This window comes from Diabrotica undecimpunctata, chromosome 10, assembly GCF_040954645.1.
Source record: "Diabrotica undecimpunctata isolate CICGRU chromosome 10, icDiaUnde3, whole genome shotgun sequence".
NCBI classification, from domain to species: domain Eukaryota; kingdom Metazoa; phylum Arthropoda; class Insecta; order Coleoptera; family Chrysomelidae; genus Diabrotica; species Diabrotica undecimpunctata.
In genome coordinates this window covers 30,196,767-30,219,809 of record NC_092812.1, presented here as the reverse complement: position 1 = coordinate 30,219,809, position 23,043 = coordinate 30,196,767, and the positions used below count along the sequence as shown (strand labels likewise).

The following is a 23,043-nucleotide window of genomic DNA, read 5'->3' as shown; positions in this document are numbered from 1 at the left end:
CACACTATTACAGGAATTATTATTAAACTCAACAGTCTTCGCTGTCTTCTTCAGGGCTTTCGATGTCTCAGCCTCCTGAGCCCCCAGACACTACTATACTTATCAGTAATCAATGCATTGCTGGTACTGGGAATAGAGGACGGTTCATTTATACCGTCGATGATGGGGTGGAGTTTGGCGTGGGAGGTTAGCGTGAGGATTGGCGCGAGGATTGGCGCGGGGGTTCCAATCTAAGCGATTTTGGTTCATAAGGTTTATTCTACTTTTAACTTCCTGTATCTTATCAACTAAGCTATTTAGTCCTGAGATTCCAATACCTATCACAATTAATGATATGCAAAATGGGAACAGGCCACAGAAATTAAGGCGAGAATAGAACGAGCTAGAGCAGCATTTAGCAATATGAAAAAGCTCCTCATAAGCAGGGATTTGTCTCTTCCCCTAAAACTACGTCTAGTTAAATGCTACATTTTTCCGATCTTACTGTATGGTGTGGAGGCCTGGACGCTAACGGAGACGCTAACGAGAAAACTAGAAGCATTCGAAATGTGGGTGTACCGACGCATTCTTCGTATATCCTGGACCGAACATGTCACCAACACAGAGGTAATCCAAAGAATCGGAAAGGAGAAAGAAATCGTGAATACAATCAAACAAAGAAAACTTGAATATCTAGGCCACATATTGAGACACGATAAGTACCGTCTACTGCAATTGATTGTCCAGGGAAAAATAGACAGTAAGCGAGGGCCAGGCAGGAGAAGACACTCGTGGCTCCAAAATCTGAGGAAGTGGTTCGGGCTCACATCGGTCGAACTATTCAGAAGCGCCGCAAATAAGATCAGAATTGCCATGTTAATAGCCAACGTTCGCAACGGACAGGGCACTTGAAGAAGAAGAAGAAGATCACAATTAATCAATTAAGAGTTCTCTGTTACAGTGCGTTGTCATACGAACGTATATATTTGTAGCTTGAAATAAATATATAGGTACTTTACGAACAAAAAAAAATTGAATGTATCTAATACCCTTGTGTATTTGAAAATTATTAGGATACAGCAACATAGTGCGTATTTTACTACGTTGTTGTCAAAACATGAATAGGTATTGGATTTTGATTTACCAACAACGAAAGTTACTGCCCGCAATTCATATACACATACCAAAGTCAAATTAATGTTGGGAATAGTTCGTTCCACATCAATTTTGTTGTGTATATAAAACGTTGTAGGTAAAAGATCGAAGAAAAAAACTTCATACGACATGAAAGAAAAAACAAATCGAGTATATACAATACACAGCACATGTATGCCGCTAACATCATACAGCGAGTCAAATAGTGGAAGTGTGTGTTAAAGCGTTATTCCTATTTCCTGTTATTTATCACGACTCGAACGTATACATATTAGGTATCGCAGGACGCCCTTGTCCTTTATTTTCTTCTTTTGTAGAATTTTTTTAGAAATCTGTTAAGGCTGACAGCTTTGCAAATAATAATATCAGCAAATGGTTAAGAATACATATTTTTCGTATAAAAAATCTTTAATTTAAAAATCTACTAAATTTTTTAAAATATTATTTTTATAGTAACCGCTAAAAATTGATAACCAATATGAACTGAGATATTAACAATAATATCTGTACTCCAATAATTTATTGGAGAGGATGATTGATTGGTAAGAACTGATTTTAAAACTGCCAACTGTTGAGAAATCCAGCAGCATTGTGATTTCATTATATTTTAGGATTGAAGTATTTTACTAGAAATTAATTCCACAGGGTTCTGTACGTTTGTCGTTCTCGTTAAATTTAATTTCTTCATGAGTTCCTAGACCATAAACAAGTTACCAAGTTTGCATCCTAACTAATATGCCATTTACTTTATTTGTTTAACTTTGTTGCAATAATTTTCTTTTATTTAGATTAAATGCCTCGACAACTAAGGCCATTGACACAGTATAGTTGATTTATTTTTAGAGATTACAAGAGGTATTCTTCTTCTTCTTCTTCTTCTTCTTCTTCTTCTTCTTCTTCAGCCTTTATTTATCCATTATTGGACATAGGCCTCCTCCAATTGCTTCCACGCTTTTCTATCTTTTGCAATTCTCATCCACTGCTTTCCAGCTACAACTGTTATATCGTCTATCCATCTCTTTTTGGGTCTTCCCACGTTTCTTTTTGTTTTTCGAGGTCTCCAGAATGTCACTTTATGAGACCATCTGTTGGTGTCTTGTCTTGCTACATGTGCTACCCATTGCCATCTCAATGTCGCTATTTTTCTCATGATGTCGGTTACTTTAGTTCTTCCACGTATTTCGGTGTTAGGAATTTTGTCTCTGAGGCTTATATTTAACATGGCCCTCTCCATGGCCCGTTGAGTTACTCTTAATTGTTCTGCCATTTTTCTTGTTATTGCCATAGTTTCCAATCCATACGTTGCAACTGGTAGTATACAAGTGGCATAGGTTTTTCGCTTTAAGTGTATTGGTATTTTTCTGTCTTTTAAAATGAAGCTCAACTTACCAAAAGCAGCCCATGACAATTATGTCCTTCTTTTAAGTTCTAAGGTTTGATTTTCCTTTTCGTTTTTAATTGCATGTCCTAGATATATATATATATATATATATATATATATATATATATATATATATATATATATATATATATATATATATATATATATATATATATATATATATATATATATTGTTCTACCTTTTCTATATTGATGTTATCTATCGTGATGTTTTCTAAGCTGTTGCTTAATATCTTTGTTTTGTCGAGATTCATTTTTAATCCTATTTGATTCGATTTGTGATTTAAATCTTGTAGCATTAATTTTAGTTCATGGATATCTGTGCTTATTAGTACTATGTCGTCTGCGAAACGCAAATGATTAAGATATACTCCATCTATTTTTAATCCCTTTGAGGCCCAACTTAGTTTTTGAAGACATTTTCTAATGCCAAAGTAAATAACTTGGGTGAGATGGTGTCGCCTTGTCTCAAACCTTTGCCAAGGTCTATTTTGAGAGAAAGTACCACTATCAGTTATATGTTATGCTGCTAGTTCTAGATTGTTACTTTTGAGAATTTTTTGAAAAAGGGCATATATAAATGTTAGGATTTCATTTTATTCTGATGGTTACGATTGTGTGAAATATTTTCACAGGATTTTTAGAATTTAAGGCAATTGGTTAGTGGATTTTGGAGACAGTGATAATTTTAAATAATTCATTGGTTTGTTTAGAGTGAGTTTCTTGAAGATAGATTATTTTAGAAGAGAGTTGATTTGTTAAATATTTTAATTGTTCGATATGGGTATAAAACCCATTAAGATCCGATTGTATAATAAACTTTTTAGACATTTTTACAATTCTGCCTGCTATAGCGATTCGTCGGTCTCTTAATTTGAAGGTGTGTGAATGGAGTTAAGTTTTTCTTTAATCTGGTGATTTTAATTTTTAATTTTTAGTTGTAAGACTAGCAGTGAATAAAGTTAAGAATATCGGTTAATTCGAAAAGTTCATTTAAGTAGTCCTTTGAGATAAATTCGGGATGTTTAGCATGAACAGTATTAACTAAAAGTCGCATATTTTTTCTTTTATTGATTCCAGTGAAGAAATAGTGTCGTCATCGGAGGTTTTGGTTGGCTTTTGGGTTTTTTCTTTTGTTTATGTGTTGTAAGAGGAGTAAAAATTTATGCATCTATTTATGGATTATTTTGATCAATATCAGGTGAGGATGAGATTTGTCTTTCAACAAATTTGTCTTTTATCTTAAGTAGATACTTGAGTAAGTTGTTTGTTAATATTTACTAAAGGTTGCAAAGTTACAGTTTCAGTAGAATTAATATTATTATTTGGATTTGATGATGTTGATTCCTTTTGTAAGGAGGGTTGACTCGGGATTTCTTAGGTTTTAGTTCTTGCGTAGTTCGTTTTGTTGTGTTTCAGGGTCTGTATTATATGTTTCAGGTGTCGTATTTGGAGGGATTTCTAAGGGTACGTTTGAGAAGTTAGCAATTTTTATGATGGGACAATCTGGGATATCAATTGAGAGCTATAAACGATAAGTGGTATTGTCAGGAAGGTGTTGGAATACATTGAAGGAGTGAGAAGTGGAAGTATTTTCTAGGGGAGAAATAAATATTTGCTCTCTGAAGCTTAGAACGTGATTCTTCGGTTTCTATCATTCTACCATTATTAAGAAAGTCATCTTGAAAACTGTAGCGATGCCCATTTTTTGTAATTCTGTTTCAATGACAATGTTTGGAATTGTAGGACATACTTTTGAAATTACAAGTCGTTGTGCTGGTGTGGTTAGTCTTCTTATCTCTATTTTTGTCTCATTTGTGTTAATATATTTGTAGAAATGAAGAAAAATGTGCTTTTGATGTTACATGGACCGACCCGTGATCCAATCGCTACGATGTAATTGTGGATTTTGATACCTTCGATAGTAGAGAAGACTATTACACCCTTTGTTGGGTGTTTGAACGTATTTACTGCATTGAAATAAATGTTTTTTTTTGGTTTTTTTGGTGCATTTTGAGTAGAAGTACACATGTTGTTGGTCATTTTTATAATTTTGTTTTCTGCGTTGCCGCAACTCCGGTCCTGTCACCGGCCAAAGAACTGGTGTGGATCAGTTTTGAACGGTTCCAAAAAACCAGTGGTAGGTTGAATTTGATTCAGTTTGTACAGGTTATAAATTTACTATTTTAATATCTTATATAAAGGTCTTTGTTACTAACGTCAGGTTGAGTCAGTTGGCACTATGTAGCGTTATAACTGCTACATTACCTGCTTTTTTTCTTATTTTAATATATTTCGTTAATTCTATTCTCCAATTTCCATATCTTCTGTCATAATTCATATTCTTCTATATCCTCCATTGTATCTCTTATTTTTCTATATATTTTCTCAGATATAGATTGTATCAGAATTATGTCGTTACTTAATTGATTCATTATTTTTTTTTTTCATTTTTATTGGTATTTGGTATAAAAACCAGTTGGCGTCCAAATCTATCTTCTTTATATATATATTTCAGTATCTACCTTTCCTATTTTCTTAATAATCATCATTTTTATCTTTTACTCAAGTTTCTAAAGAATGAATTTTGTTTTCATCTCTATTTCTGTTACTTTGGAACGAGAGGTGCCATCTTTATTCTCTGTTTAGTTTAATGCTAGTGACAAAGACTCTTTTTTGTTGACATTTCCCCCTTCCCGTTCGATACAAAAGTCGATATAATTGCTTCTATTTCTAAAAATGTGGATTTTCTTCATGACTTCTGTAAAAGTATAATAACCAATTGTTGTGTCGTCTCCTGAATTAGGAGTCAACCTCCGGGATACATTTCTCAGGTGCGGGTCAAATTCTATTAACATCCAGAAGACCAACCGGCCTGAGAATGGCACTATCATTCCGATAGGAGAGTTGACTCCAGGGCAAGAAAATCCACAGCTAACAACATGGCTTGCTAACAACCACAGCAGAAAAGACCAGGATAAAACCTAGGATTTGGTGACAAGCATTTTTCCTTACTATAATGTAACACTGTAGCAAGAAGTCGAATAATTTTTATTTAAATTCAATATCATATTTAAACATGTATTTTTCTGTCATTTTTTTTTAATATTTTAATAAACGTGTTAATTTAACTGTGTATTGTTTCTTCTTTTTACTTGTTTGCGTGTGTTGCTCCAGAGTAGGCCATATTCACGTCCTGCGTGAGCTAGCCAGGGAGTGTTTCGTATAACGTCTAATGTAGCAATTTTGCAATTGATACATTAGGGGTTATGACGTTAAAAATTGGTCCCAACGGGAAACGATTTGTCGCTCCAACGTTGTTAGTGATGTTAGTCAGGTTGTAGCAGCAAACTAAGGTTGGCGGTTACAAGTTGACAACAGCAGCTCAACGTTGGGATGTTACAAATTGAGCCTCGAAGGGTTACAAATTGGCACCCAATGAATATTCGTTGGCACGTCATAGCTTGACGTCCAATGAATGTTCATTGGAACGTTACAACTATAATTTGTTAATGGTTTTTAAGAATATCAATTTTTGTTTATTATAATACATTCAAAAATTTAAAAATGACAGAGCTGTTTAAAAAGTGGCTACCCTCTTGTGGTAGGTGATGCTTCGTTGGTGTTTTATGTAACTCATATGCTGAGCACAGAATTGCTTCTTGGTAAATTAGTTTCAGCAAATTTGGTCCTTTTTTTGAAAATGCTTTATTATCATGCTAAACGATTATTGGTGACTGGAATCCATGTAAGAACAAATAATTAAAAAACGCCCAAACACTTCACTATTTGACATATAGTAATTTAAGCAATTTGATGATGGCCAATCTCCTAAAAGACGCTTAGAAAAAAATATATTATTGTGTATATTATAAATTTAAAACAGATATGTACTATTAGTATAGATTTATCTGATTTCTGTACGGGCAGACTTTAAAGGTGAAAAATATAAACAAACCTTCAATGTACAACACCAAAAATTTTTACAGCCAGGCAAATATCAACAAGCGCTAAAATACCCACACACGAAAATAGAAATAGAGCTTCCAGTGCTACGCCATTACAGTGCCAATTTCCGGTTTTAAAAGAGTTCGGAAACGTTTAATTTTACCCGAAAAATAATTGTATTACAGTCAGTTCACGTAATGGACGTGTAGATTCGACAGTGATAGATATTTCGAATTTTTGTGGATTTTCAAAATCGTTTGTAAATAATCCAGGAAAATGTATTACAGTATATTGGAGTTTAGATTAAAATTCATAGAAAGAAAAACAATATTTTTTTTATTAGAAAAAAAAAGTCGCATCCACCAAAAGGTTATCAGCGACGGGAAATGTTTAAAGATCTTAGATATTTAACACTCCTGACCTAGAGTTTCTGCTAGGGAGTTGTAGCAAGATATTGTAAGGATGTTTTTCTTGATCATTCTTACTACAATTTATTCAAAAGTGTTCAACTGTTATTAAGCTTAGAATTAATTTAAGACCACTCATTTCGCCACAAACACAACACTTTATTTTTAAAATAGGCTTTTAAGTCACTGAAAACATACTTGTCTATATGCTCCCAAAAATTTGCTTAAAATTGCTTGTCGTCGTGCAAAAACAATATTAGTAAGTATTGTAGCGTTTTAAATTTGTTAATATTTAGTATCTATATAATAATATAAATTCTGTTTTAAGTTTTGTAGTACACCCCATGGTGTTACAGAAGAATATTAAAAATTAAGTGGGTTCAAAGGATTACCAATGCTGAGGTACTACGACGTCTAAATAAGGAGTTAGAAATTATGAACAGCATAAAAAGAAGAAAACTAGAATATTTGGGTCACATAACCAGAGGAGAAAAATATGAGCTGCTGAGAATTATTATGCAAGGAAGGATCCAAGGAAGAAGAAGCATAGGAAGAAGACGCATCTCCTGGCTGAAGAACCTTAGAGAATGGTTTAACTGTAGTTCACTACAACTTTTCAGAGCAGCAGCCAACAAAGTGACCATAGCCGTTATGATATCCAACCTCCGATAGGAGATGGAACTTTAAGAAAAAGAAGTACACCCCTGAGTTGTTTATTTGCGTTAGTCTCTTATAAAGGAATTTTAAAACGATCAATATATTATGGCATTTTAAGTTGAGATTCCAAATATTAAGTTTTGTATTCAGTTGTTTCAAATACATGTTATTTCGACGAGTTTAAAAAAGTTGTTTTGATTCAAGGCTAAATCCCCGGTTTGTTAGGAAATTTTGTTGTAAGAACGAGGTCGAGAGGGTAGATTGTTTGTTTAGGTTCATAGACCAAAACTAGCTGTGAGACGCGAGGGGAATTTATTTTGGTTGAATTTGTAAAATCTAACGCATAGGGAGTCAAGCAAGAGATTTGAGACTAGATAGATGTTTGGGCGATTTTGAATTGCGAGTCGATTCAATTTTTTACTATAATGTCTTAAGACCGGTTAAGGTGATAATACTCTTTGCATAATGGCAGTTTAGAACAGAGTAATCATCATAAGATTTGTGCAGTACACCGGAACTGAAGAAATTTTGGAAAATGATTATATAGGATGTCCCACCAGCTTTATTGTCGTTTGCCTGCTTGATCCAACCCCATTTACGTCTTAGATCGTCGTTCCTGAAGTATGGAAATGGTTTCCTTTGTTCCTGTGGAGAATTTGTCCTTGCAGCTCCAATCCCAGAGATAGTAGCAAGTTTTTTTTTGAAGTTAAGTGGCAAAGTTCAATAAGGTTCAATAATCAAGGTAACATTCAATATAAAAATTTTTTCCAAATTAGACAGACATTTTTTTGCTAAAAGTAATAATTGCTTTCATTAAAATTTAAAAGGATTTGTAATAATTAATAAATTGTAAATTTTATGGTTTAACTTAGCTGTCATTTTAATTGTTTTTTTTTTTAAATTTAATGTTAACATATGACAGCTAGCTTTATTTTTTTCGATATTTATTTGTTTTGTTTGTTTAAAAAAAAAAGGTTAATCTCTGTGCGGTAACATTTGTAAGTTTTTGTAGTATCTCCAACCCCTGGAGTTTGTAAACGGACATATGTAAGTTTTTTTTATTCTGTTTTGCAACTATTTATATAGTATATTTTTGTGCCATTTATATGTTTGATAACTGTTTGTACGAGACAAAAATAAACGTTTTGATTTGTTTCTCTGATCCATTTTTTTATTTATTTTAGAAAAATCTCCTAACCTGTTTGTGTTTCTTTATTTTAGGAAGGAAGAAACTTTCTTTCCTCCAGCAGAAAGTTTTCTCCAAGCAGCGTCCCATTTAAATAGCTAGAGGTATTTCTTCTTGTCTTTATTTGCCCATTTGTCCAGGAGATTTATGTAAGTATCCCTTTATTTCACTTTTTGGTAGTTACCCCAATCCGACCCCATTATCATTTACTTATCCACGACCCCAGCTCTCCAACAACCCCCTGAGTGCCGTCCGCACAAGTAACGATTGTTTTGCTTGCCCTATCTTTGCCCCCATAGTTTCTGTCCCCAATTTTCTACCCCTATAATCTTTCCCTGAGGTAGGCAATATAATATCGTTACAGTATAATATTTGAATTAATTTCAAGTAGGAAAAATAAAAGACTTACGATTGGTTTTAATATAACTTGGTCACGTTTCGGGCTTTACAATTTCATTCCATCTTCAGGTTCTCGATAAAATGTTACTTAAACAATAACTGCCTTAGAAGAAAGGTTTAACGTAAGTACCCTATTTGCTCGAATTCTCCAGGGCAGTGGAGAAGCCAAACTACTGGATCTACACTTCTTCTACGATAAGAATGAAGTGATGTCATTCTAGTAACTTTTATTGTCCAGCCATACAGCAAACTCCCTATGTATAGATTTTGATATAATTTAGTGACTTTTAGTGAATTATCAGTTGGCCAAATATTGCAGTATTGCCAGTTCATTTCTCGCGGCTTTTTGTTATTGTGTTTGTGAATTGGAGGTTGGGTCATCTTGGTTATTTAGTTTGTAGTTTCAATTTTTAAAACTGCCTAAAGCTTTAGGAAGCTTGTAAATCGTTTGCCAAGAACTGCAAACAATTATCACAATTGTTATCCACAATTTCTGCCCAAACATTAACTTTGAAAGTCCTTTGGTGATGAGTCGTTTTTTTGACGTGATGATTTTCATCGGCCCAAATGTGCTCATTATGATAGTTTGTTATTCCATTTCTACTAAAGGTAGCCTCGTCGGTAAACAAAATATTTCTAATAAAATTAACATTTCGAGTGTTTGCCATTAACAACCAATCGCCAAATCCAATCCTTTTAGGATAATCTTCAACCAATAACTTTTGAACCGTTGTTAAGTGATAGGGTTTAAGCAGCTGATCCTTCAAACGCCTCCAAGCCCTTAGGTAAGGAACATTTAGTTGAGCAGCTATTACCCTTGTACTTGTTCCAAGGACTTCTTCAATGATTTCTAAAATGTCTTCATCATTTGCATTCATTATTGGACGACCACTATTGCCAGCAACTTGCGGTTGGAACGTATCCATTTCCCGTAAACGACGATCAATGGTCAGAAATAATCGTCTATCGGGTGTATTTATTTCGATTGGGGTATTCTACTGCATAACGCCTTGCGGTTGCTGCACTATTTCCTTAACATTCACCTACGATATTCCCGATAGTTTATTCAAATCATAATTTAATCTGATCCAACTTACCCAAAGTTAAATGCATATCGCCATTTCCTGAAATTCGCCCCAAAATTTTTAATATCAATCTTATTCACACAATAAATTATATCTTCAAATTATTGATGGAACTGTTTGTAATTATTGCATCCTTAGAAACTCATTGTAATTTTATGGCCAACTAGGAAAAAACTAGTTTTTCGAAAAAGTGATAACAGGCAAAAAAGTTTTAAAAATAATGTGTTAAACTAATGATGCCACAAAATTCATTTGATTTGAACGTACTCAAAAGTTTGGGGGGATTTAGGGCTGCACACCCCCTTAAAATTTTTCTGTGCACTTAGATTTTGTTGTTTCTTTTGTATGAAAAATGCTTTCAGAACAAGAAAGTAACGTGTCTGTTTTATTACAAAATGTCAAGTAGTTTAGGAGATAATGCAAAAAAATTTTGTACTAAGGTAAGTTGGATTCAATCAATTTATTTTTGTCCCCGGAATGCGTGATTTAATTTATGACATACCTTTTTGAAACACCCTTTATAGGTACCCGCTTTATTGGTTGATTAAAATTACTGCAACAGTTGGGGTAAGACAATTTCAAATGATTTTGAAATTTTTCGTCACTGGTTTATGACATTACATTTGGATTATCATAAAAACGGTGCTATTAATAATTTTCAACTTAATATATACGAAAACATACATTTATTTTCATATTTAGTTAGTTTTATAAGGAAAGGTAAGTAATAGATTTCCCTGGTTATTATAACCATATAAAAGGTTAACTTATGATAACTCCTCGAGGCTCGTCATTGAATAAAATTATTCATATTCAGAATAATTTCAAATAATATTCGTTGGGGAGCTATTCAACGTGATAAATACGTATGAATGTAAAATGTTTACGGGCTCAATTTATGCTTGTTTTAATCAACATGGTAAACAGTAGCACCCAGTTGCACATGTTCATTAAAATTCAACTTCACTTCCAATTACAGTTAAGTTTGCCTTTTACATCAATTCAAGCAAAGCGACACGGTTTTATGATTGAAGTGGTTATCTGTTTTTAAAAGGGATGTGCATATTATGCAGGTTTTGTGTTGGGCGACATAATACCGTATTCTTCGGACTTTCAGACTAGACGCACCGGCCGATAAGGCCTATTCTGTACCATCTACAGCATTACTTTTTCCGCATTTTTAAAATGACTTTATATTAATTTTCGCAATTGAATCTTCCTGAATAAATTCTAATGAATTTTTAACTTTTTAAGTACCTTTTACGTAGGTACAAACTTTCGAAATTGTTGGTCGTTTGATACGTCCGGTTGCAGCGACTCATGATTTGAGATAAGCTATTGCTTATTGACAGAGAAATATCTTTTTGCTCTGATTCAAATACATCAAATACATTTTATATTTGAACTGTTAATTATGATTTATTATTGATAATTTTATTTCTATATAAATTAAACAATTTTTTTTGCTTATCACTTTTTGCAGGGGGGGGGGGCACTTCTCTTTTTACCGGGATCCGCTCATCCCTTTCGGCTGCCCTGCTCCTATGTGGAGATCCAACTACATATCTACAGTGTGCCAATTTGAAAAGGTAGCTTTATAATTTGGCCCTTGTAGAAAATCTACCAAAATGCAAAAAATCGTCAAATTTATTTATAAGGGGCACATTTTATAAACCAGTTTTTAACTAAATTACACCAATCCTCTAGCGGGTGCGGACACACTTATAAAATCTGTATTGGAAAGAGGGGTTAAGAGGGGGAATATTGTATCTTCTGCTTTTCTTAAGAGCGTCTGTGTGTTTAACCCGGTCCAGTCGCGAATGTTTTTCAGCCAGGTATGTGCCCCAAATATGCTGTCTTTCACCTTTTAATGGTGGTCAAAAGTTCTCTGTCTCTTCCCATTCTGTGTAAGACCCTTTCGTTCGTAATATGATCGGTCCATTGTATCTTCAAAATTCTCCTAAAAAGCCACATCTCAAAAGCTTCCAGTTTTCTCATTAAGTCAACATTAACAGTCCAGGCTTCGACACCATAAAGAAGAATAGAGTGGATATAACATTTTACCATCTGATTTGCAGATTGAGTCTTTGGTTACTCAGAAATTTTCTCATCTTCAAAAAGGCTGCTCTTGATTGCTCTATTCTTGAGCGAATTTCTGATTTCGGATTCAGATCTTATGTAATCCAGACTCCTAGTAATGACTTTGCCACTCTTACTGATTACCATGGTTTTTGTTTTCTTTATGTTTATTGTTTAACCAAACTGTTACCCAGTATCACAAATTGTGTTTAGTAACGTCTGCAGATCTGTCTCCCTTTCAGCGATAATGACTGTATCGTCAGCATAACGGATGTTATTTATATTTTCACCATTTATCTTGATCCCTTCTGTACAGTTTTCAAGTGCTTGCATAAATAACTCTTCGGAATATAGCAAATTTTCCAGTTTTTGAAAAATTAAGTAAAACCGTAAAGATATTATTTAAGTATAGAGTGTTTTGCAATAAAACATAAAAATTTAGTGAAAACTAGCTTCCTAAAGTAAATGTTCGAAATGTTGTCCATTATTTTGTAAAGAGTGATAAAGCGTGCTCTCAAACTCCTCTTTAACATTTCAAGAAACTTCAGGCTAAAGTTCCCTACACGCAGCTGTTATTCTTCGGTTTAAATCTTTCAAAACTTTAAGTTCTGTTTTATAGACAATTGACTTTAGATATTTCCATAGAAAGAAATCCAGAGATGCTAGCTCGGGTGATCGTGGTGGCCATTTTATTACTTCTCTTCGACCAATCCATCTGCCAGGAAATTTATCATTTAGCCACTGTCTAACTGGAAGAAAGTAACGTGGTAGAGCTCCATCTTGTTGAAAGTGAATGAGATCCTGCAAAATCATTTTACCAACCGCATCAACTTGATTTTCCAAAGTATTCATATATTCCGTCTAGTTTCCGTCAGAGAAAAGGGCCATACTTGGACCTATTTTAATGTACACGTTTATAAACTGTCACCCTGTATCTTAAATATTGGTAAATATATTATTAGAAAGGAGAAAGGCAAACGCTTGATGTCCATATTACAGCCTTGAAAGGTATAACCTGTTATTGTTTTAATATAATTTTTCTCTTAGCGGTGCTTTGTCCGAGAAGATTGAAGTTGCTATAAGAAAATCTATAATTTCTGGTACAAAGCCAAATTTTCATCAATCATCATCATCTTTGTCTTCTACTGAGATGTTTTTGTTGTGGACTAAATTGGTCATAAATTGTGTTTTTGAAAAATTTATTTTAAGACCAACTCTTTTTGTGGCAGTATGAAGTTCTTGGCAGTATAAAGTTCTTTAAGATTATTTAAAAATTTTCCATCTACATTGATGCCTTCTTCGTTCCAATCTATTGTGTTACAAGCGTATTCCAGCCAAGTTGTAAATAATTTAGGCCGAACACCTCTTTCAATACGAAAGGTCCCAGTATCTTCATTAAGTCTTACACAGGCTGTAGCATGCTGATAGATGTATCTGATGAGGGATATGTATCAGTGATCTATTCTACATTGTGTTAGAGCTTGGAGCATTTCACTTTGATTAACCGTATCAAATGCTTTTTCAAAGTCGACAAAGACAAGTATCAGGGGTCTATTATATTCAATGGTTTTTTCAATCAACGACTTAATGGTTTGCAAATGATTATTTGTTCCGTATCCAGCTCTAAATCCTGCTTGCTTGCAAGGTTGATAGAAGTCTAGTTTTGATGTCAACCTATTAGTTATTATATTCATAAATAACATAAACGTGAGATAACAAGCTAATAGGTCTCTTTAGCTCTGTTATATCTCCCTTTTTGTGCATGACTAGTATAACAGCTTTATTCCACTGAGATGGTGTAACCTCTTTTGAAAGGCATGTTATATAATTGTGTCAATGCTTTCAACACTGTCTTTCCTCCTGCTTTAACTGCCTTAATAACGATTTGGTCATCACCAGCTGCCTTATTGTTTTTCATTCTATTTAATGACTTGTTATTTCTGGGATATCCTCTGAACCCACATTCTGGACTTCTCAACTTGGTGCCATCATTACATAATTTGTAGCAATACATTATAGCCCAGTCTGGTTATACAAAAATCATCGATTTCACGGCAAAATGTTTCGCAGATATCTGAAGCTTTTAAGACATAGGTGGGGGTTACTAGATGACGAATAGATAAAAAGATACTGCTATTTTTACCTTGCGTTTTTTTTAAACAATAATTTATGGTCAGAATTTGATTTTTTATCTATAAGTTTTTTCCCTTATAATTTAAATAAACAATATTTATACCATTTTTTTATATCAAGAATATCTTTATTTTCCCGTTTTTTCAATTAAAATTGATAAATAATTTACGGAGATATTTGCAAAAAAGCAGTTTTTTTGCACTAATTTATAAATTTAATAAATTTTTTTTATTAACAAAATAAAATATTACTAATACATTTCGACATTGAGGAATTACCGTCCTTTAAATTTGTGCGAAATTTCCCCACGATCGGTCAAACAGTTTAAAAGTTAATTAATTTGTTTATCCCTGGGACCAATTATTTAATGAACTTGCCCTATGAATAATGCTAGACAAATTTAACAAATTTCATAGGATTCTTTAAGACTCATACTATCTCAGAAGTTAAATGAATATTGAGTTTTCATCGAAATTATTTACAAAATAAACGTTTGAAAAAGGGGTATGTTTTTTACTTATAAACAATTGTAATAACTTCTATATTTTTCAAACTACAGACTTGTACGTACAACCATTAGATAGCTGGTAAAAAAACTCACATTTAACAAAAAGTAAACCTTATATGAACAATAGGAACGAAGTTAGCGACAATTTTTTTGTTAATTATATCTACATTGTTTATAAACATTAAGAAGTAAAATTTGTACAAATTTTGAATGAAAATCTAAACTTTATATTGAATTTTATAGCTATAAAATTCATCCAATTTTTCGAAACTTAAAACCTTTCGAAACGAAGTTACTTTCGAAAGATCGACATAGGAAAGTGGAGGGGAAACTGTTTTAGGTCCTCGCTGCAAAATTTAATATTATGGTTACGGATTTATCATTCAAAAGCTTCAACAGTTCTGTAGGAATTTCATCAGGTCCATTTGCTTTTCCATTTTTAGCGTTTCTTATTGCGTATTCTACTTCTTCTTTCAATATGTCTGGCCCAGTTGCATTGATTATCTGAGTTAAGTTGTTTCTATCGTCTTCAAATAATTCATTCAGGTATTCTGTCCATCTTTTTATTTTATTCTCTAGATCTACAATAAGATTTCCATCTTTGTCTTTAAGTTTACCTATTTGGCATTTCTTTATGCTTTCTGTTATCTCTTTTACTTTTTTGTGCATATTGAACGCATCGTAATTTTTCTCATAGGTTTCCATTTCTTCACATTGTTCTTTAATCCACTCCTCTTTGGCTTCTTTTATTCCCTTTTTTATGTGTTTATTTATTTCTTTGTATTTGTCTGGGTAATTCTTCATCTTTCTTCTTTGTTCCATCAAGTCTAGTATATCTTGTGTCATCCACCTCTTATTCTTTGTTGTTGTTTTTGTAAGATGTTTCTTTCCTGCTGTTTGTATAGCTGTATTTATGTACTTTAATTTTTGGTTAACGTTGTTTGTATCGTTACTTTGTTGCTGCACTGAACGGAGGTTTTCATTTATTTCTTTTCCTGTTGCTTGTCGTATATTTTTGTTTCTAGGTTTATTTAAATCTAGTGCCTTTCTGTGTGGTCTTCTAATCTTTTTTGGTCTCACCTCTATCACAGTAACTACCGGGTTATGATCTGAGCCTATATCAGCTCCTAGGTACGTCTTAGTACATTTAACAGCATTATGATACCTCCTTGCTATCATAATGTAGTCTATTTGATTTCTCACTATTTTTTCTTTGGTATGTTGTGGAGATGTCCATGTATATAACCGTCGAGGAGGTAATTTGAAAAAGGTATTTGTTATTACGAAGTCTTCACTTTTTAAAAAAAGATCTTAATATTTTTAATCACACTTAAGCACTCCTTCAAATACAATATTATAGGCGGTACTATAAATGTTGTGGTATTTGATCCACCCACTGTACCGTATTTATATTTTAATTAGTTAACTGTGCTACAAAGAAGGAGGTTTTCTTTTATTATCAGTGTCTGTAAATCTTCGTATTGGTTACTCGTATCAGTACAGTTGGCAAAAAGTAATTTAGCACCAATAATAGTGATTTAAGGCTGTTTTAGCAGTCCAAGCACACTGCGATTTGAAATGGGCGTATCACTTACTTTTCTACACTGCTTACGCGAGACCATCTTTACTCAGTGCCACCGGCCGACGGGTAGTTTAATGACAACAAATACATTATTCTCCATTCAAGTTAGTTTTAACACGAACTAACTGACCGTACGTTCATGAGATTTGACGTCACGAAGGCGATAACGATGAAACTAAGCGCCAATGATGAGTAACACGTTTCACTATTAGATTTCAGTATTTTTTAGCAATTTTCTTTAAAGTTGGAACACGCTTTTCTCGATTATTACTGGACACAGAAAGGTGAAACAAAAATCAACGATTACAGAAAAAAAAAACTCTTTCGAGTGATGGGCGTAAAAAGTTTGGTTATAATAGAACGTTAAACAGTATATTCCAATTTTTCAACAGAAGTTAAAAAAAAATAAAAAAAGTAACACCATCAGTTTAAAGGCAACATAATTTCGAATAACGTGACCAAATTTCGAGACATTTTGTCGGTAAATAACAGAGAAAACACTGTCCCTAGGTTTTGGTGTACCGATAAAACAGCCTTAAGTAATTTGTAGGCATGATACATTATGTGTGTGTGTGTTTGGTGAGTTGGCTTGGAAACTAGTCCTTTAGCCACAGAATTGTAATGTAAGATATTAGTTTTTAAATAATGTAACCAACTTTAAATAAAAAGTTACATATTAGTTCGTATACTTCTCTACTATCTAAGGAGAGTAAATGGGTGATGTTTATGGGAGTCTGAATTTTAAGTTCTGATAGTTTTGAATACAGCTGATCTGTTTCATACCTATGTTTATCGCACTTAAAAAGAATATGGTTGATGTCACATTGTGATATATTATCGCATGAGCATACCCCAGAAGGTATAATATTTAACTTAGCCAAGTGAGCTGGGAATGCACCGTGATTAGTTTTCAGACGAGTAATTGTTGCTGTCAACTTCTTTGGCATTGCATATTTGAAAATATAGTCAACATCTTGTGGTAAGGTAGGGTGGATAGTATAATATTGATTATTTGAATTCGTTGCTATGTTTTTCCATTTTTCTTTCCAATTTATAAAAATTTTGTTATAATAATGTTGTTGTAAGTCCTCCAATGTAAATATGGGAATATAGAGTCCAACATGGGTCGCATCTTTAGCAAGCTGGTCAACCAGTTCATTTCCCTCGATACCTATATGACTTTTAACCCAAATAACTGTAATATCTTTACTATATATTTTATTTTTAATAGCACAAAGAATATTATTTCTTTTATGTTGAGTCATTTCTGAGTTTATTCCTTTAATGACCGATAATGAATCTGATAATATTACTGCTTTATTTAAATTGTGTAAATCTAGCCAATCTAATGCTTTTTCGATAGCTACCGCTTCAGCAGTATATATTGAACAATGTGATGGAAGTTTAATTTTCAAAGATTCGCTTTTATGTGGAATGTAAACTGCGCAACCTGTGGCACCATCCTCTTTTTTGGAACCATCGGTATACATTATTACGTGATCATTATAGTCACTCAATATGGATCTAAGTAAGACAAAGTTTATTTGTGGGAATTCTGTGTACTTTGGTATAATGACTTTTGGTTTATTTAATGTTACCTGAAAATTAGCTTTATATATTGGTAATCTTTTTTCTTTGCCATAGATATTAGGATACTCATTAGTTTCTAAGAAAGCATCAGCAAGTGGAGGAGAATTTTTTATGCGCCAGTATTTATTTGAGAGGTTTTCAATAGACAACTCATACAGCCGACCAAGTAGATTATTATTATTTAATCTTAGCTTCAGGATATGTTTAATTGCCATAATTTCTCGACGATTTTGAAGAGGTATTTCATTACTTTCAGCAAGTAGTACAGGGCAAGGAGTAGACTTCATGGTGCCCAAGCATATTCTTAGACATTTAAACTGAATGCGGTCCACAGTTAATAAGTGTGCGTTACTGGCGGCACCATACAGAATGCAACCATAGTCTACAATAGATCGCACGTAGGCTCTGTAAAACATCAATGCAACTTTGGGGTCAGCACCCCATCTTCGATTAGTAACACATTTAAGAATATTAATACCTTTTTCACACCTACTTTTTATATATTCCACATGTTTTGACCATAAGAGTTTGGGATCAAGAAGAATGCCAAGATATTTGTATTCTTTGACAATAGGTATATCGTATCCAGACAACTTTATTTTGTCAGGCGTACGAATCCTATGTCTAGTGAATATCATTGTGGCTGATTTGTCGGGGGAAATGGTCAGTCCATGATTTTTTACCCAGTTATTAACGTTTTGCATGATGAATTCCAGAGCCTCCAGGCAGTCAGTATACGAGTTACGCTCTGTATAGATGCATATGTCATCAGCGTATTGGATGCAATTGATTGTGTTGTCAAAAATGCCATGAATACTTGCTGAAAATATGTTGAACAATAACGGACTTAAAACTGATCCTTGTGGAAGACCTGTATGAGCAATTCTAGGACCGTGTAATTGGTTTAAATGATCTTTAATATATATAACACGATTATTATAAAGATGAACAATATTAGTCGCTATATTTTGAGGTAATCCTATATCATATAGTTTTTTGTGTAAAATGGTTAAATTAACAGAATCATATGCCCCTTTTAGATCTAAAAACAAACAAGCAAGATAATTGTTTCTGGAAAACGTTATTTGAATGTCGGTAAATAAATGTGATATTGCTTCCAGTGTACCAACACTAGCCCTAAATCCATAGTGTGTACTTGAAAGGATACTATAATGTTCTATAAGCCATTCTAATCGAGTCTTAATAAGTCTTTCAAATGTCTTGCATATGCAAGACATTAATGATATCGGTCTGTAAGAAGAGGAGAGTGTTTTATCTTTATTAGGTTTAAGAATTAAACAAATAACTATTTCTTTCATATGATCCACATATCTTCCATTGAAAAGCCAATCGTTGAAAATTGTTAGTAAACTTTGTTTAGCTATAAGAGGTAATTCATATATTATGATATAAGTAATTTGATCGCGCCCCGGAGCCGAGGACTTTGAAGACTTGAGTGCAGCCTCAAATTCTATCATATCAAAACTTTCCTGGAAAATATTGTATTTACAAGTTTTACTGTTATCCTGAATAGGAAGGTCAACATATGGCGGAGCAAATTTGTCGAGCAACTCTTCTATTAGTTCATTTGGCAGGTGATATCGTCTTGTACGGTAATTTTTATTCACTAGTTTATTAACAAAATTCCAAATTTTACTGATGGGAGTATTTTTGTTTAAAGTATTTACAAAGTTAATCCACGAACTTTTTTGTTTGTTTGTAAAGAGGAGTTTACTTTTGGCTTGAATTTGTTTGTATTTAATATAGTTTTCAAAATTTGATGCTTCAATGTATCTTTTGTAAGCAACTTTTCGTGAAATGATCATATTTTTGCATTCATAATCCCACCAGACTGGAATTCGAGATTTTGGCTGAAAGGAATTTTTGATATTCATAGAAAATGAGGCAGCATCGTCAATTGTCTTTAACAGGAAGTCAAAACGTTCCGCTGAAGTGATATTATCGGTTATATTTTCGGATAATGTTTTTTCTATATGACCTTTAAAGATATTCCAGTTTGCTGAAGACTCTTTCCATTTAGATGAAGGAATTATTGTACATGGGTGATAGTCCAAGTCGATAGTGATTACTATAGGTAAGTGAGTTGAACCCAGAGTATCGGGAACAGGATCCCATGTGGTGTATCCAATTAGATTTGGTGTAACAAGGGATAGATCCACCATTGATGGAAGTTCATTAGGTCTTGTTACTTTGGTCGGTCTACAGTCGTTTAGCAGAACTAAATTACTGTTATCTAGCGCGTCTACTATACACTTGCCCTGAGCGGAATCCTTCAAGGAACCCCACCTACTGTGGTGTCCATTGAAGTCCCCACCAATGACAACCCTACCACTAAATTGAGTTAAAAGCTTTTCCCAATCTCTATTATTGACTATTACTTTGGGTGGTTTATAAATACAAACGATTACCAATTTAATTTGTTCTATAAAAACTGCACACGTTTCAATACCTTTATTAAAGTTTTTCTTTACATTAATTTCAGTAAAACAAAGGTTATTTGATATGAGGATGGCTACACCACCGTAACCATCAGGTCTATCGCTTCTGATAATTTTGTAACCTGTTAAACCAAAATTTTTATTTTTAGAAAGCCATGTTTCATTAAGCAGAATGACATCAACAACATTGTGCTCGAGATAATTAAGTAAACTAGGTTTATGTTTATTTATAGATTGACAGTTCCACTGCAGTATGTTAAATGTCCTGTTGTTCCCCATCGCTTTCAATATCTGTTAGGTTGTTCAACATTTTTTCAATTTCTTCTTTTGTATTTTTTTGTAAGTTAGGTAAAAATATTTTAGGGTTAATTTTCTTGATGATATTTTCTATCAAGGCTGGAATTTCATTGATTATTTTACATTCTATTTTTTCTTTATACGCCATAAACTCGTCCCTGTAGGGATTAGGGATTATAGGTTGGGATGAGGTGTTTGTAGCATTGGGAAATCTTGGGAAAGTTGGTGTCTTTTTGATCGCAGTAGGAGAGATAGCTTTACGCTTGTTTCTTGTTTTTTTAATGGTAGGTACATAGGATTGATTTTGATTTGTACCTTCAGGGATGTTAGGGGTTAAGGCGGGAAAATTTTGTATAGTATTGAGGATATCGAATCTATTATTTGTAGTTACCTTGGCGTATGAAGGATTGTTAGCTATGGTTTCTGCCTCTTTAAAGGTAGTGTTTTCTAAAGCCATTATTGATTTTATTTTGTATTGGTGTTTAAATGCAGGACACTGTTTAGAGAGTGAGTTGTGTTCAGTGGAGTTGCAATGTAAACAAAATAGAGAGTTAGTGCATGTTTCATTATTATCATGAGTTTGACTACATTTTTTACAACGATTTGATGTTGATTTGCATTGCCGAGCAGTATGACCGAAACGAAAGCAATTAAAACACTGAACAACCGGATATATATATTGTTCAACATTAAACCTAACCAAGTCTAAATTAACAGTCTTAGGAATGCTATTTCCTTCAAATGTCAAAATGACCATCTGGCGAGGTACAAGAATTGTTTCATTATCCGAATCAATTATTTTCCGTTTTAACCTTTTTACTTCGACAACATTTTTATCTGAAACAATATTTTCTAAAATATACTTTTCATCCAAAAACGTATCGACTTCCCTAATAATTCCCTTCTTTTGAGTAAAAAATGATGGAATATACGCTACAAGTTTATTATCCTTAATAAGCTCATGTTCAATTAGAGAATTTGCGCAAGTATAAGTTCTAAAAACCTTATTTCTGCCAACAGTTTTAATGTCTAGTACATCGTGTTTAAAATATTGGTTTTTAAATAGATAATGACCGACACGTACTGGTGATAAACGGGACAAGTTTTTGTCGGTAGATTCTACAAAGACATTATAATACCCTGAATCATTTATTTTATATCTGTTATTTAAATTAATATACCTTTTGTCTTCCGTATCCATTAATGATATATTATTCTGGGGTGGCTCAACACCACCCCCCGATTCACTCATAATAATAAATAATTAGATCCTACCTTTTTTGAAGATCGGTTGGTTTATTTTCAAATTAAATACCTATTAATTTGATAATAGCACTAGTTAAGGACCCGGCACAGATTTATCGAACGATGTTCACCTGTTAACTGTCCAACGAATACTGCATAGTACAGATACATTAAGTAGACAGTTTTTATTTAAGACACCGATAAAACGAGAATGCCGAAAGTGTTTTTATATAAATAAGTGGAATGTAGTAAATACTAATAGTTTTATTTAGAATTAGTCACTCGTTTTAACATTAAAATTACATGCTTTTGTTTTTGATTCCAACCCAGAAATAGTTTTCAAAAACACTTGATTTTACACAAATTTAACAGTTGATGTAACCTGTAATATCTTTTTTCTGATACAGCAATAAGTTTATAAAAGTGAAACTAATGATATATTGGCAAAAACTGATGAAGAAGATCACAGCAATACAGATAATTAATACAATTAAATTTCTTTGTCGATTTTTGTTAATAATAATATTTTTCTGTTAAAATACTTACGTTATTCATGACTATTCTTTTATAGATCTGTTTTTTTAAAACAATTCGTACATGTGAATTTTATAAACATGCTACAGGAGTGATTTGAAGGGATTAAATATATGTTACAAGTAGTTGATACAAAAAGTCGGAAAATTTTATATCGAAGTTAAGGTTTGCTTTGATTTCCTTTATAAAAAAGATTAGGTATTTGTGGATACTGATAAATTTTTCTACAGAGAAAAAAATGTCGGTTACAAGCAGAAAAACTGTAATGCAGGAAAGGAAAGAATTTAACACCTAAGAAGAAGCACTTGTTAAAGAAGAATCTGATAATAAGGAAAATGTAACCGTAGTTGAGAAGAAATAAAAACAAAAGCATGATGAAAACACACCAAGAAGAAATT

At 33.0% G+C, this 23,043-nt stretch overlaps 1 protein-coding gene across 1 annotated transcript in view; it reads right to left on the bottom strand.

Moving 5' to 3' along the window:
- LOC140451974 (zwei Ig domain protein zig-8-like) overlaps nt 1-22,247 on the bottom strand; it is a 402,998-nt gene extending 380,751 nt beyond the window's left edge. Inside the window, exon 1 of the mRNA XM_072545965.1 lies at nt 22,142-22,247. The gene's annotated coding sequence lies outside the window, so the exon portion shown is untranslated. The remainder of the gene's footprint in view (nt 1-22,141) is intronic.
- Nucleotides 22,248-23,043: the final 796 nt, after the last annotated feature.